The 13551-nt window shown below is 38.1% G+C and overlaps 1 long non-coding RNA gene across 1 annotated transcript in view; it reads left to right on the top strand.

Moving 5' to 3' along the window:
• The first annotated feature begins 6568 nt into the window (after window positions 1-6568).
• Window positions 6569-13551, top strand: part of LOC130837527 (uncharacterized) — a 73402-nt gene continuing 66419 nt past the window's right edge. Inside the window, exon 1 of the long non-coding RNA XR_009049310.1 lies at window positions 6569-6636. This is a non-coding gene — a long non-coding RNA (uncharacterized LOC130837527). The remainder of the gene's footprint in view (window positions 6637-13551) is intronic.

The following is a 13551-nucleotide window of genomic DNA, read 5'->3' as shown; positions in this document are numbered from 1 at the left end:
TAAAAGCTGGTTCTTTGAGAAGATAAATAAAATTGATAAACCTCTAGCAAGACTCATCAAGAAAAAGAGAGAGATGACTCAAATCAATAAAATTAGAAAGGAAACAGGAGAAGTTACAACAGACACTGCAGAAATAAAAAGCACCATAAGAGACTACTACAAGCAACTATATACAAATAAAATGGACAATCTGGATGAAATGGACAGATTCTTAGAAAGGTGTAACCTTCCAAGACTGAATCAGGAAGACATAGAAAATATGAACAGACCAATCACAAGTAATGAAATTGAAACTGTGATTAAAAATCTCCCAACAAACAAAAGCCCAGGACCAGATGGATTCGCAGGTGAATTTTATCAAACATTTAGAGAAGAGCTAACACCCATCCTTCTCAAACTCTTCCAAAACATTGCAGAGGAAGGAACACTCCCAAACTCATTTTATGAAGCCACCATCACCCTGATACCAAAACCAGACAAAGATACTACAAAAAAAAGAAAACTACAGACCAATATCACTGATGAATTTAGATGCAAAAATCCTCAACAAAATACTAGCCAACAGAATCCAACAACACATTAAAAGGATCATACACCATGATCAAGTGGGGTTTATCCCTGGGATGCAAGGATTCTTCAATATATACAAATCAATCAATGTGATACACCATATTAACAAACTGAAGGATAAAAACCACATGATCATCTCAATAGATGCAGAAAAAGCTTTTGACAAAATTCAACACCCATTTATGATAAAAACTCTCCAGAAGGTGGGCATAGAGGGAACCTACCTCAACATAATAAAGGCCATATATGACAAACCCACAGCAAACATCATTCTCAATGGTGAAAAAAATGAAAGCAGTCCCTCTAAGATCAGAAACAAGACAAGGATGTCCACTTTCGCCACTACTATTCAACATAAGTTTGGAAGTCCTTGCCACAGCAATCAGAGAAGAAAAAGAAAGAAAAGGAATCCAAATTGGAAAAGAAGAAGTCAAACTGTCACTGTTTGCAGATGACATGATATTATACATAGAAAATCCTAAAGAAGCCACCAGAAAACTCCTTGAGCTAATCAATGAATTTGGTAAATTTGCAGGATACAAAATTAACACACAGAAATCTCTTCTTGCATTTCCATACACTAACAATGAAAGATCAGAAAGAGAAATTAAGGGAACAATCCCATTCACCATTGCAACAAAAAGAATAAAATACGTAGGAATAAACCTAACCAAGGAGGTAAAAGACCTGTACTCAGAAAACTATAAGATACTCATGAAAGAAATCAAAGAAGACACAAACGGATAGAGGGACATACCATGTTCTTGGATGGGAAGAATCAACATTATGAAAATGACTATGCTACCGAAAGCAATTTACAGATTCAATGCAATCCTGATCAAATTACCAATGGCATTTTTTACAGAACTAGAACAAGAAATTTTACGATTTGTATGGAAATGCAAAAGACCCCGAATAGTTAAAGCAATCTTGAGAAGGAAAGATGGAGTTGGTGGAATCAGGCTTCCTGACTTCAGGCTATACTACAAGGCTACGGTGATCAAGACAGTATGGTACTGGCACAAAAACAGAACTATAGATCAATGGAACAGGATAGAAAGCCCAGAGATAATCTATGGTCAACTAATCTATGACAAAGGAGGCAAGGATATACAATGGAGAAAAGGCAGCCTCTTCAATAAGTGGTGCTGGGAAAACTGGACAGCTACGTGTAAAACAATGAAATTAGAATACTCCTTAACACCATACACAAAAATAAACTCCAAATGGATTAAAGACCTAAATGTAAGGCCAGACACTATAAAACTTCTAGAGGAAAACATAGGAAGAACACTCTTTGACATAAATAACAGCAAGATCTTTTTTGATCCACCCCATAGCATAATGAAAATAGAAACAAAAATAAATAAGTGGGACCTAATGAAACTTCAAAGCTTCTGAACCACAAAGGAAACTATAAGCAAGACGAAAAGACAGCCCTCAGAATGGGAGAAAATATTTGCAAACAAATCAACAGACAAAGGATTAATCTCCAAAATACATAAATATTTTATCCAGCTCAATATCAAAAAAACAACCCAATAAAAAAATGGGCAGAAGACCTAAATAGGCAATTCTCCAAAGATGACATACAGATGGCCAAGAGGCACATGAAAAGCTGCTCAACATCACTAATTATTAGAAAAATGAAAATCAAAACTACAATGAGGTATCACCTCACACTGGTTAGAATGGGCATCATCAGAAAATCTACAAGCAGTAAATGCTGGAGAGGGTGTGGAGAAAAGGGAACGCTCTTGAACTGTTGGTGGGAATGTACATTGATACAGCCACTATGGAGAACAGTATGGAGGTTCCTTGCAAAACTGAAAATAGAACTACCATATGACCCAGCAATCCCAGTGCTGGGCATATAGCCAGAGAACACCATAACTCAAAAAGACACTTGCACTCCAATGTTCATTGCAGCACCATTTAAAATAGCCAGGACATTGAAGCAACCTAAATGTCCATCAACAGATGAATGGATAAAAAAGATGTGGTACATATCATATATATATAATGGAATATTACTCAGCTATAAAAAGCAATGAAACTGGGACATTTGTAGAGACATGGATGGACCTGTCATACAGAGTGAAGTGAGTCAAGAGAAAAACAAATATCGTATATTAACACATATATGTGGACTATAGAAAAATGGTACAAATCAACCAGTTTGCAAGGCAGAAATAGAGACACAGATGCAGGGAACAAACATATGGACACCAAGTGGGGAAAGCGGGCAGGGTTGGGGGGGGGGTTTGAACTGGGAGATTGGGATACCAAATTGTACACTCTAAATATATGCAGCTTATTGTCTGTTAACTGTATCTCAATAAAAGTTCTTAAAAAAATAAATAAATATGAGAGATTGGGATACCAAATTGTATGCTCTAAATATATGCAATTTATTATATGTTAATTGTATCGCAATAAAAATTCTAAATAAATAAATAAATAAAAGAACAGATAGTGGCCATAGCACTGCAGCTGGATCCTAGAAGCTTCGGCTGTCCCAGGCCTCCATCTGCTTTGCGATGTGGGCAGAGGAGAGACCTAGTGAGAGGGATGCAGGTGACCTGGAAGTAGAGGTCATCTGGGGTCTTGAGGGGGAAAAAAAAAAAAAAGCTGTTTCCCCACTGTGCCTTGTGTATTACTCATCCACAGAAACCCTGAGAGATAATAATTGATAATTGTTGTTTTAAGTCACAAAGTTTTGGGGGTGACCTTTTATGCAACAATAGATAACTGAAATAGGTGGGCCCTGGAAATCTCCTCTTCCATCTCTTTCGCCAATTCCCCACCTTCCTTTAATATCCTTCTGCCAGCATTCCTGGCTCCATCCTGCTCTCATCAAGATACGTTTGAGGCCGGTGGGATCCATTTTTGGTTCTGTCCTAGAAAAACTAAGATATAGCCTTGTTAGATTGCAACTCCTACAACTGTCCTCTTACTAATACTGCTAACCTTTCATGGTATAACTTTAATGTTAATAGGTGAGGCAACTAACCTCTAGGGATGAGGATAGGGAAGGACAAGGAGAGAAAAAAAGGAAAAAGAGTGCTTTTCTGATACCACTTGTGTGACAGAACAGGGGCTAGTGTGTAGTGGCCACTTAATAAGTATTTATTGAATAAATAAACAAATTACTATACTGTGGCTTGGATGTTAAGAGAAGACTCTCAGGGATTCATAGTGGGCATTATTGAAGTTTATGTAAAAGGTGGTTTAAATGGTGGGTGGTGCAGGGATTCTGTCCCATGGTAGAGCAGTTGAGAGACCTAGATTGGGGCTAGACACAAACAGGTGGGCCTGAAGTATTTGCATCTGTTCTAAGGCAGGCCAAAGAATCTGTAAGGTCGTGGTGGGGACCTAAGTGCAGTAGTCCCTCTACTTATCTGCAGGTTTGCTTTCCACAGTTTCAGTTACCGACGGTCAACCATGGTCTGAAATGTTAAATGAAAAATTCCAGAAATAAATTATTTGTGAGTTTTAAATTGCATGCCATTCTGTGTTGCATGATGAAACCTCACATTGTCTCATTCCTTTCTTCCCTGGGAAATGAACCATCCTTTGTCCACTGTAGCCACACTGTATAAGTTACCTACCTGTTAGTCACTTAGTAGCCATCTTGGTCTCGGATCCACTGTCACAGTATCGCAGTGCTTGTGTTCAAGTAACATTTATTTTACTTAAAAACGACCCCAAAGTGCAAGAGTAGGGATGCTGGCAATTTGGTTATGCCAAAGAGAAGCCAGAAAGTGCTTCCTTTAAGTGAAAGGGTGAAAGTTCTTAAGAAGAAAAGAAAAAATTGTATTCTGAGGTTGCTAAGATCTATAATAAAAACGAATCTTCTGTCTGTGAAATTGTGAAGAAGGAAAAAGAAACTTGTTCTAGTTTTGCTGTTGCGGTTTGGATTGCAAAAGTTATGGCCACAGTGCATGATAAATTCTTAGCTAAGATGGAACAGGCATTATATTTGTACAATAAGATATTTTGAGAGAGAGAGAGATCACATTTACATAATTTTTATTACAGCGTGTTGTTATAATTGTTCTATTTTATTATTAGTTACTGTTGTTAATCTCTTAGTGTACTTAATTTATAAATTAAACTTTACCATAGCTGTATATGTACAGGAAAAAACAGTATATTTGGGGTTTGGTACTACCTGTGGTGTTGGGCATCCCCTGGGGTCTTGGAGCCTATCGCTGGGAATAAGAGCTATTGTAAGCACGGCCCGTACACAAGGCAAGGGGCTTTTTTGATTGCCAATTATGTAAGGCTAGGTTGTAAATTCTGGGACTACTTTGGACTATAATGAACAGCATTACAGCCTTGTAGGCCCCAGCATCCACGTTCTTCACCGACAGGGCACTGCACTCTGTTTATTTGGAAAGCACATGACCAAATAGTCTGGTGCTCTGTTTAGGCAGACTGCTGTCATGGGTCTCTAAACTAATATCACTTAAGGACGGAAGTTTTAGGAATCTTGAGCAACATGGGCTCTGGCTAGGAATTTTGTGACCACCTAGTGTTCAAGCATTGTCCTTTCATGGGTGATAATAGTACAGCGTGAGGTCTGGGTGGAGCTGGTCAAGGTCTTGGTTCTGGAGTCCAACAGAACTGTGTTTGAGTCTTAGCACTGCTGCTGACTGTGATGCTGAGAGAACTGCTTAGCCAGCTTAAACTTAGTTTTATTATCTTTTAAATGAGACTAACAGTAGTATCTGAGTACATTGTGTAGATTAAATGCCATTACACATTGTCATATATGACAGTATACTATACACCTTACACATGGTAAGCGCTCATTAAATGGTAACTTTTCCTATTATTAAAATGTATTCTTTGGCAAAAGTCACTTCCTATTCAATTGTCCCTTGAAAACATCAAAAGTCTTTCATTACGGTGCACTCGGTTTTCCTACTTCCTGATTTTCTCTAACAAAGCAAAAACTATCAATTCATCTGAGATCAACTTCCTTCATGATGTATTCCCCAACACTTCCATCTGACTCATATATTTTCTTCTTGAAATTCCCTTCTCCCATATTACTGAGACCAAACCGTACTATTTAATTTATCACTACTTTTTTTTTCTCACATGGCTCTGGTGTGGTCTTGTTTCTTTAATAGAATTTTAAGTACCTTGAATACAGGGATCATGCCTTATACTGCATTTGTACTATCTTGAGTGTTCTAGATGATGCTCAGCAAAGAGCTGGTGCTCGATAAACAATGGTTGATTTCACTTTCTATTTTGAAGGTGATTAAAATAATATTCCTTCTTTGGAATGGATCAAAAGGACAGCTCATAAGCTGTCACTGATAGCTCTGGGCTGGGTCTAGAGAGATGATCCCTGGGCTTCATGAAGACCAAAGGGATTCTGGCTACAAGTCACATGTGCACAGGATATGTGAGGAGACCAGTGAGCATTTAGTAAAGAAATGTGGTTTAAACAAACCAAATTATCACATACCCTCTGCTCTGGCCCTGCCTATGGCTGGTTCAAAGCCAGTGGTATGTGGCTGGAGGGGTGAGAAAGGCTCAGATGCCTGGCTTTATGGTACACACCATTAACAGAGCTCTCTTTTTTTCTAAAAGCTCCCAGATTTCTCAGCATGCCAAGGGCAGGGCCTGGTCTAGAATAGAAGGCTGATAGAGAACAGATCACCCTGCTTAAGTAGGACTGAGAGAATGGAAAAACTGATCCACAGGACGTCCACCCTGCCAATTCAGCAGCAGTTGGAGGAAGTGCTTTCAAAACATAGTGTGTGGAGGCTGGCAGACCAGCACAAGAGACGTGCCAAAGCTTGCAAGCTCCCTCTCTGAAACAGGGTGGATTCCACATGGCTAAATCATACCTTTTCAAAAGGTATGGTACCTCCCAACTATCTTCTGTATCTCTGCCAATCTTTCAGTGTGGTCTGGACTGACACTGTTTAGGCAAAGACCAAAGAGAGAAAAACAGTTCAGGTGCACAGGGAGTGTGGACGGACTTTATGCTAATTTTCCTGTCCTCAAAGGATGAACTTCATGAGTGCAACTAGACTGTAGAAGGTAAGCACTTAAGTTTCACAGACTTAGTATTTGCTTACATCATGGAACAGGTGAGTAGACTGGGGCAACATTTCTAGTGCCTTCTGGTTCAGTTTCATAGGTCACGTGCTCAGTAATAGAACTCTAAATGACCACAGCTCACAGTGTTATCTTATGAAAGGGGCTGGCCTGGTTTTTCTTGATTGGGAAGAAATAAACCTGTTTAACCAGATGACTTCACCCTTATTCCAGTGACTGGGAAAGAATACAAAAAAAGAGTAACATATATAAGAATGATGCCCATTTCCCTGGAGAAATTGGTGGGGAGGGTGGAACTGTTGGAGAGACAGGTTATGACCTGCTTGGAAGAGATGAAATAAAATTGTGATTAACAGTTACAGAGCAATTTTTAACCTTAGGCCTAAAGTAGCTGGTTCAAAAGAAAACAAATTCATTGATGTGAAACACTGTGATCATTGGTTTCAGATGAGAGAGAAAATGGAGCCATTGTGATTTGGAAATAGCAAACACATTGAGTTTATTCTGCCTGATTCATGGAAATCTATTTTTTATAGTACTTCATTAACCATTTTATGAAAAAAATGGAAAGGGCCTTCTACTTTATTCTTTAGAAAAAGAAACATGGCTTTTCTCACCTCATTTCTGCCAAACACACACAGAGACTCCAGACCCACAGTTATCTCTGAGTGAGGAGGAGACCTTTATAGATAAACATCAATAAAACCAGTGGGACAGATTCCTCTTCTTCCCCCTTGGCCTCAGTTTCCCCTGTCTCTCTAATGTGAAGTCTGTGATCAGAGGATACCTGAAAAGTCTTTGTAAGGAAATGCTACACTCTGACTTGTCTTATGTGTAGAGCAAGTGAAGCAACAGTGGTCTGGGAGAAAATTCAGTCCTTCTCTGTGAGCTGGAGACTTTGATAATCTCTCAGGACTGCTGGAAATATCACCTTTTACTTAACTCACTTCTTAAATGAGCTGAGACCCTTAGCACGTTTCCTGCCAGTGGGGTAGCAGGAAAGCTGATACTTTAGGGGGACGTGTGTGGTTTTAAACTGATTTTTCAGAAATTTAAGAAATGTGTATGAATGTCCTGAAATATCACTGCATGAATATTTGTGTCAGTAGTACCTTCTGAATTCAAATGGCCATAATTGGTAAGCAATTTAGGAGTGGAGAGTAAATTGAATTAGGATGCAGAATTAATTAATAATCCTGAGGTATTGGTGAATGACACTTGGGAAAAGACATGGAGTCATGAAAGAAAACTGCTTAGTCTACTCAGTTTGGGGAAAACCAGAACAAAACAAAAAGTCTGGCTGTTTAATGTCATTTTAAATTCCAAATAGATTATAATTTAAGGGTAAAAAAAGCATAATGATGGTGGAAAAAATAGAGGCAATGTTTTCGTAATCTAGGGATAGGGAAGAATATTCCCTAAAAGTGACATCTAAAGCTAAAATCCAAAGAAAAGTTCATAGATTGGTTACATGAAAATATCTCCCATGATAGAAAGCACTATAAGCAAAGTTATGTATTTATTTATCTATTTAGGTAGTGCCGGGTCTTAGTTGCGGCATGTAGGATTTTTAGTTGCGGCATGTGGGCTCATAGTTGTGGCATGCAAACTCTTAGTTGTGGCATGCATGTGGGAACTAGTTCTCCAACCAAGGATCGAACACTGGCCCCCTGTATTGGGAGCTTGGAGTCTTATCCACTAGGTCACCAGGGAAGTCCACCTATAAGCAAAGTTGAAAGACAAAAAGGACATGGCTTTATTATATAAGAGGTATTATAAAAGAGGTTTATAAAATCAATAAGGAAAGTGTGGATAACAAAAATAGGAGAAAAATAAAAGAAAAAGTATAAATGGCCAATAAACATATGAAATAAAGTTTAAACTCACCAATGATGAAATAAATACAAATTAAAAGAATGCTTACCATCTTATCAATAGAAAATATTTTAAAAAATTGGTAATAAGCAGTGTTCAGCAAGACTGTGAGGAAATGGGCCCTCTCATGCACTGTGGGAGGAAATATATACTAGCACAAATTGTATGAAGAGTAATCTTGCAAACATTGTCTCAAAATGTAAAAAAATGTGCAGTCTTTGACCGTGTATTTCTGGATTAGATAAAGAAATAATCACATACAAGAAGAGATGTGTATGTAAAATGCTCATTGGTGCTTTGTTGAACATAACAAATGGAAATCACTTAAATATCTGTATTTGAGAATTAGTTTTAAACAGTTAAAGCAAAGCCATGCAATGGACCACTTTTGCAAATAATACTGTACACATACATTTATTGATATGGAGAGGTATCCATGATATACTTGGTGAAAAAAGGTCACAAAACAACACTTATGGTATAGTATAATAATTTGACTGGGGATGCTCTGGTTACGCACATAAGTTTGCATAGGTATTTTTCCTTAACATTTTTTTATAAAGTTTTTAAACATACAGAAAAGGTGAAAGAATAGTAAAGATTCTTATATTTTCCACTTAGATTCAATAATTGCTAACATTTTGGCATATTTCTTTCTTTCTCTGTGTGCACGTACACACACACACACACACACACACACACACACACACACACACTTGATTTCACTGAATTGCCCAATTCATGAATCTTCTCAAATCATTTATTAGGGCCCAGATTCTGCTCAAAGAAGTAGTAAAGACCTCTGTCTCCTGAAAGGCCATCTATTTTATTTTTGATTGTGTTCTCTAAGGAAGTTTTCCCCTAATTTGCATTACAATCTGCGTTTTTTGGTGGGAGGTGATTGAACTATGGTTTGGCTGTCATTTTTTCCTCAGGTAGGAGGGTACTGACATCCTCCTCATTTAGGATCAGTTGGGAATAGCTCAACGGTAGCTTTTATGTTACAAAAGTAGTGATATTAATAAGTCTTGGGCAGATTTGCTTAAAAGTCTGGGTAGGGTTTTAGAAAGAGAGATCTCTATTAGTCTGTCTCTCTTGATCTACGTTGGAGGAGGGGAGGGGAACAGACATCTTCACCTGCAAACAGCTTTCCCTCCTAGAGCCATGTTGAGCCACCGCTGTGCTCTGGGACTATTCCAGCCTGTCAGGGAGGAGACGCGAGACAAGAAGATGCTGACGGCGTTCTGGTACCCTTCCAGCTCCCCTTCCAAGTTTACCTCCTTTTTCCTGATCTCCCCACCTCCACCAACCCACCCACCCCACCTTACTGGGTAGGGCAAGGACCTTTTCTTGCCACTTTTCTGCGCTTAGCTGAGCATCTCAGTGTGGATTATTGTAATCAATCCTCTTTTGTAATCTAACCTTCTTAGAGTGTGTGGTGTGTGTTTGTGTACACGTGTGTGCGAGAAGGTTGGGGTGAGAAATGGCTTTCTGAAAGTTGGGAGATTGGATTCCCTGCCCTCCTACCTCCTACAGAGGTCTCAGATTTGGCCTTGTTCACCTCCTTTTCCTTTTAGTTTCTTACTCCTCTTTTCCACTTTCTGTTCCCCTTGCCATGTTACACTTACTCTTCTTCTCACTGGGATTTTTTTGGGACAGTTCTCCTCTGTTAAAGCTGTCACTCATCCCAATTTGCCTGGGTTTCATAGTTCAGTTGTGAAATCTGATTTCCCTCTAGAATTATGTGTTAGGTCCTCTCACAATGTTCTTTCCAGTTCTGGCTTATCTCAAAATTTCCAGCAGGATGGAAGTGTCCTAAATGTCTTTCAGTAGTGGTGCTTGCACTCAAGGTTAATGAATATTAGAGATCTGGGCAGGGGTTTGAGCACCAGGTGGAATGCCGGATTTCCCGTTCATTATTAGGAGTCCACCATGTTTGTTTTAGGATTGGCCTCTAGAGATAATGCTTTGAGTTAACATAAAGGTCACGTTCCCCAGACCGGATATAGTCTGAGTTTATAATGGACACAGATAGGGGAAGGCTTTCAGCTTTTATTTGAAGTTTATTATAGTCTTACATTGTTAAAGGTTGATACATTTAAAAAAACTGGAAAATTCTCACTATCATCAGTTAATTTGTTTTGGTTTTCTTGTAATGATATTGTATATATTCCTCTCTGCTGCCTTCCAAAGAAAGTCAGAATTCAGGGTAAGGTCCAGAATGCTTATCAATCTCATCATACATTTGCTTTATGGATTTTTCAAGCTTAGAATTACTTACATGCTGAGTGTCAGTTGAATTTCTATATGAAAACATAAAAATGAAAAAAGTATAAAAGGCATTGGATCATTGAAAAAGAAAAGAATGTTTGTTAGCCAAAGCAGCAAATGCACCAATGCCTGAAAGATGCAAAGCTTTAGAAAGATTTATACTGCAATGTTGTCTGGCAACTATAGAGGGGTAAATATGTGCTAAAACATTTCAATTGAAATAATATATTAGAATTATTAAGGTATGACAAGTATAATACACTAAACAGTTTAAAATAATTTTAGACATTATAGCATTTATACTATGTTTATATATAAATGGTTAAAAGATCATTTTAATGCTGAGGTAGAATGATGATTTGACAATCTCTCAAGGCCTGTTCTGGTATTTTATTTCTATAATTCTTGTGTATTATGTTTAGATTTTGTGTAATTTTTATTGGTGACTGTCTCAGCACCAGTTATATATCCATATGTTTCAATAAAGACATCTATATATGGACTAAAAAAAAGGCTGATCTGATTCAACTGTCCACATTAGCAGGATATTTTAGAGAAAATATTTCATGTTTATTGAAGATGGTAACTCTGGTTAAAATTCAAAGAACCAGTGCCAGGTGAGTTAGCAGCTCTGCATGGAGCACCCACGGTGGGCACAGCAGCATGTTACACATTGTGGAAACTATAAAGATGGCGAGGCAGTTTTTGTTTCTAGAACTGTATAGTCTATTATTGGCATACAAATTGCATGCATGTAAGATACAAATAATTAGTTGTGAAAGATAAATTATAATACAAGGTAATATGTAAGAAGTGGCAAGTGAAAGATGCTGCTAGTGAGTATAGTACCTGGAGAAGGAGATGGTGTTTTCTGTAGTGAAGATGACCGAACATTTTCTGAAGGATAGGACTTTGAAAAAATTGAAGAGTGTTTTTACTGAGAATGGGTGTGCTGATATACCATAAATCTGCTTTGAATGTAAGGAAAAGAGAGAAAATATTTAAAAATTGAATTTAACTCATTTTGTTTGCTTATAGAACTCAAACCTTTAAATGAGGATAAACTCAAATCAGGAGACATGAAATCAAGACCTTGGCCACTTTGCCCTTTATATGCAGGATGCTGGTGTCGGCTATTGTAACCAGATAATGCAAATTTCTTTAGGGTTTCGAAATCATCTAGTTTCATTTACACACAGCTGCTGTGTTTTCTTTTGGTGGTATTGACTCAACAATTTATATTCTTGTATACACATTTCATTTTTTTCACAGATATTTAACTAAGCTGATCTCACTTGTTCAGTATTTCTTTGTAGAATTCTTTAGTAAAGCTGCCCACACAAATCAAAATTCAGGAGAGTTTTTTAAAAGGGCAAGTTAAATAGTTGGAATTCTAGACATGTTCTATACAAATATTTGGCTCTATGTAACTTTCACCTAATATGTCTGATTGGTATTTACCAATTTATATTAACATTAGTTTTCTGCTTCACTGCAGCTTATAAAACTGTTATAGATTTTAAGGGCCACCATTTTTCCAATCAATCATGCTAGAATCACCTTATATCAAGGAACCTTTACAACTAACGGAAGAAGGTAACAATAAATCCTACCAACCAGAAGCAAGATTTTTTGAGATTGCAGATTTAAATCATTCAGCCTAATTTCATACCTCAGTAATAGTAATTTGGGTAAGTATTCCCAAGTAATTTCATTCAAATGGGTACTCTACAGTAGTCTACAAGAGTATGTTTACAGGCTAAGACTCTGCAAGAAAGTATGCACTAATTCTAGAACTGTGCACCTCTGAGATACAAAACACACAAATGAGACAAAATAATGGAGACATCTATTTGGAGACAAAGCAAAGCAGAAATATTCCTCTATCATGGTGAATACCAGAATGTCCATTAAAAGGTGTGTTGGGAAACAAAATGCTAAACTTAAAGGCAGGGCCCTGCCTGGTGTGGAGAGAACCATCTGTGGAACTCTCTCTCTGATTCTTGGAAGGCTTTTGGTATAGGAAAAGGAATAGGATCTGGAGTGTGGCAGACCTGGGCTCAAACCCAGTCTCTGTGCCATAAGTTGTATGAGCTTAAGCATATTACTTTGCCTCTTGGTGCCTCTATTTCTCCATCTGTGATAGGAAGGCAATACTACTCATCCTTGAAGAAAGTTGTGAGGCTTTCCCATCTGTGTAAAGAACCCAGTATAATGCTCTGTAACTGTCAAGGCCCCCCTTTCTCCCTTCCCTACATTGAGCAAATGCTCAGTGTAACAGCTGCGTGACCAACCACTGTCTATACATTTTGAGAAGAAGCCTTCCCACAGTAGGATAGAGAGCAGCCTTAGCGGGCTTTAAAAATAAAATAAATCTAGATTTTCACAAATCTGCACAGAGAGAAAGCAAAAGCAGTCAGGTGGGAAATGACTTTTATTTCAAAAAGAAAGCTTGGATGGAAATGAAAGAAACTCGAGGTAACCCACTGAAAAACAGCAGGTTGATGGTTAGAATAATTAGTGGCAGAACTTAAATGTCAGGTTGTTTTTGGATCTGAAAATTCCCACAATAAACCTATGTGAAGGTTCTCTCTGTGAGTGGCAGCTGGCCAGGTCTGAGTGCAGATATTTGAGTTTCTTAGAGATGGGAAAGGATACTGTCTGGGCTACTCAGGACCCAGGGCTTGAGGCTGTCTGGTAGGTAGGTTGGCAGTGCTCATGAAGAGCCACCCTGTGTGTGAGCAGGAAAGG

This window comes from Hippopotamus amphibius, chromosome 1 (genome assembly GCF_030028045.1).
Source record: "Hippopotamus amphibius kiboko isolate mHipAmp2 chromosome 1, mHipAmp2.hap2, whole genome shotgun sequence".
Taxonomy (NCBI): Eukaryota; Metazoa; Chordata; class Mammalia; order Artiodactyla; family Hippopotamidae; genus Hippopotamus; species Hippopotamus amphibius.
This window is presented reverse-complemented; position numbering and strand designations above follow the sequence as displayed.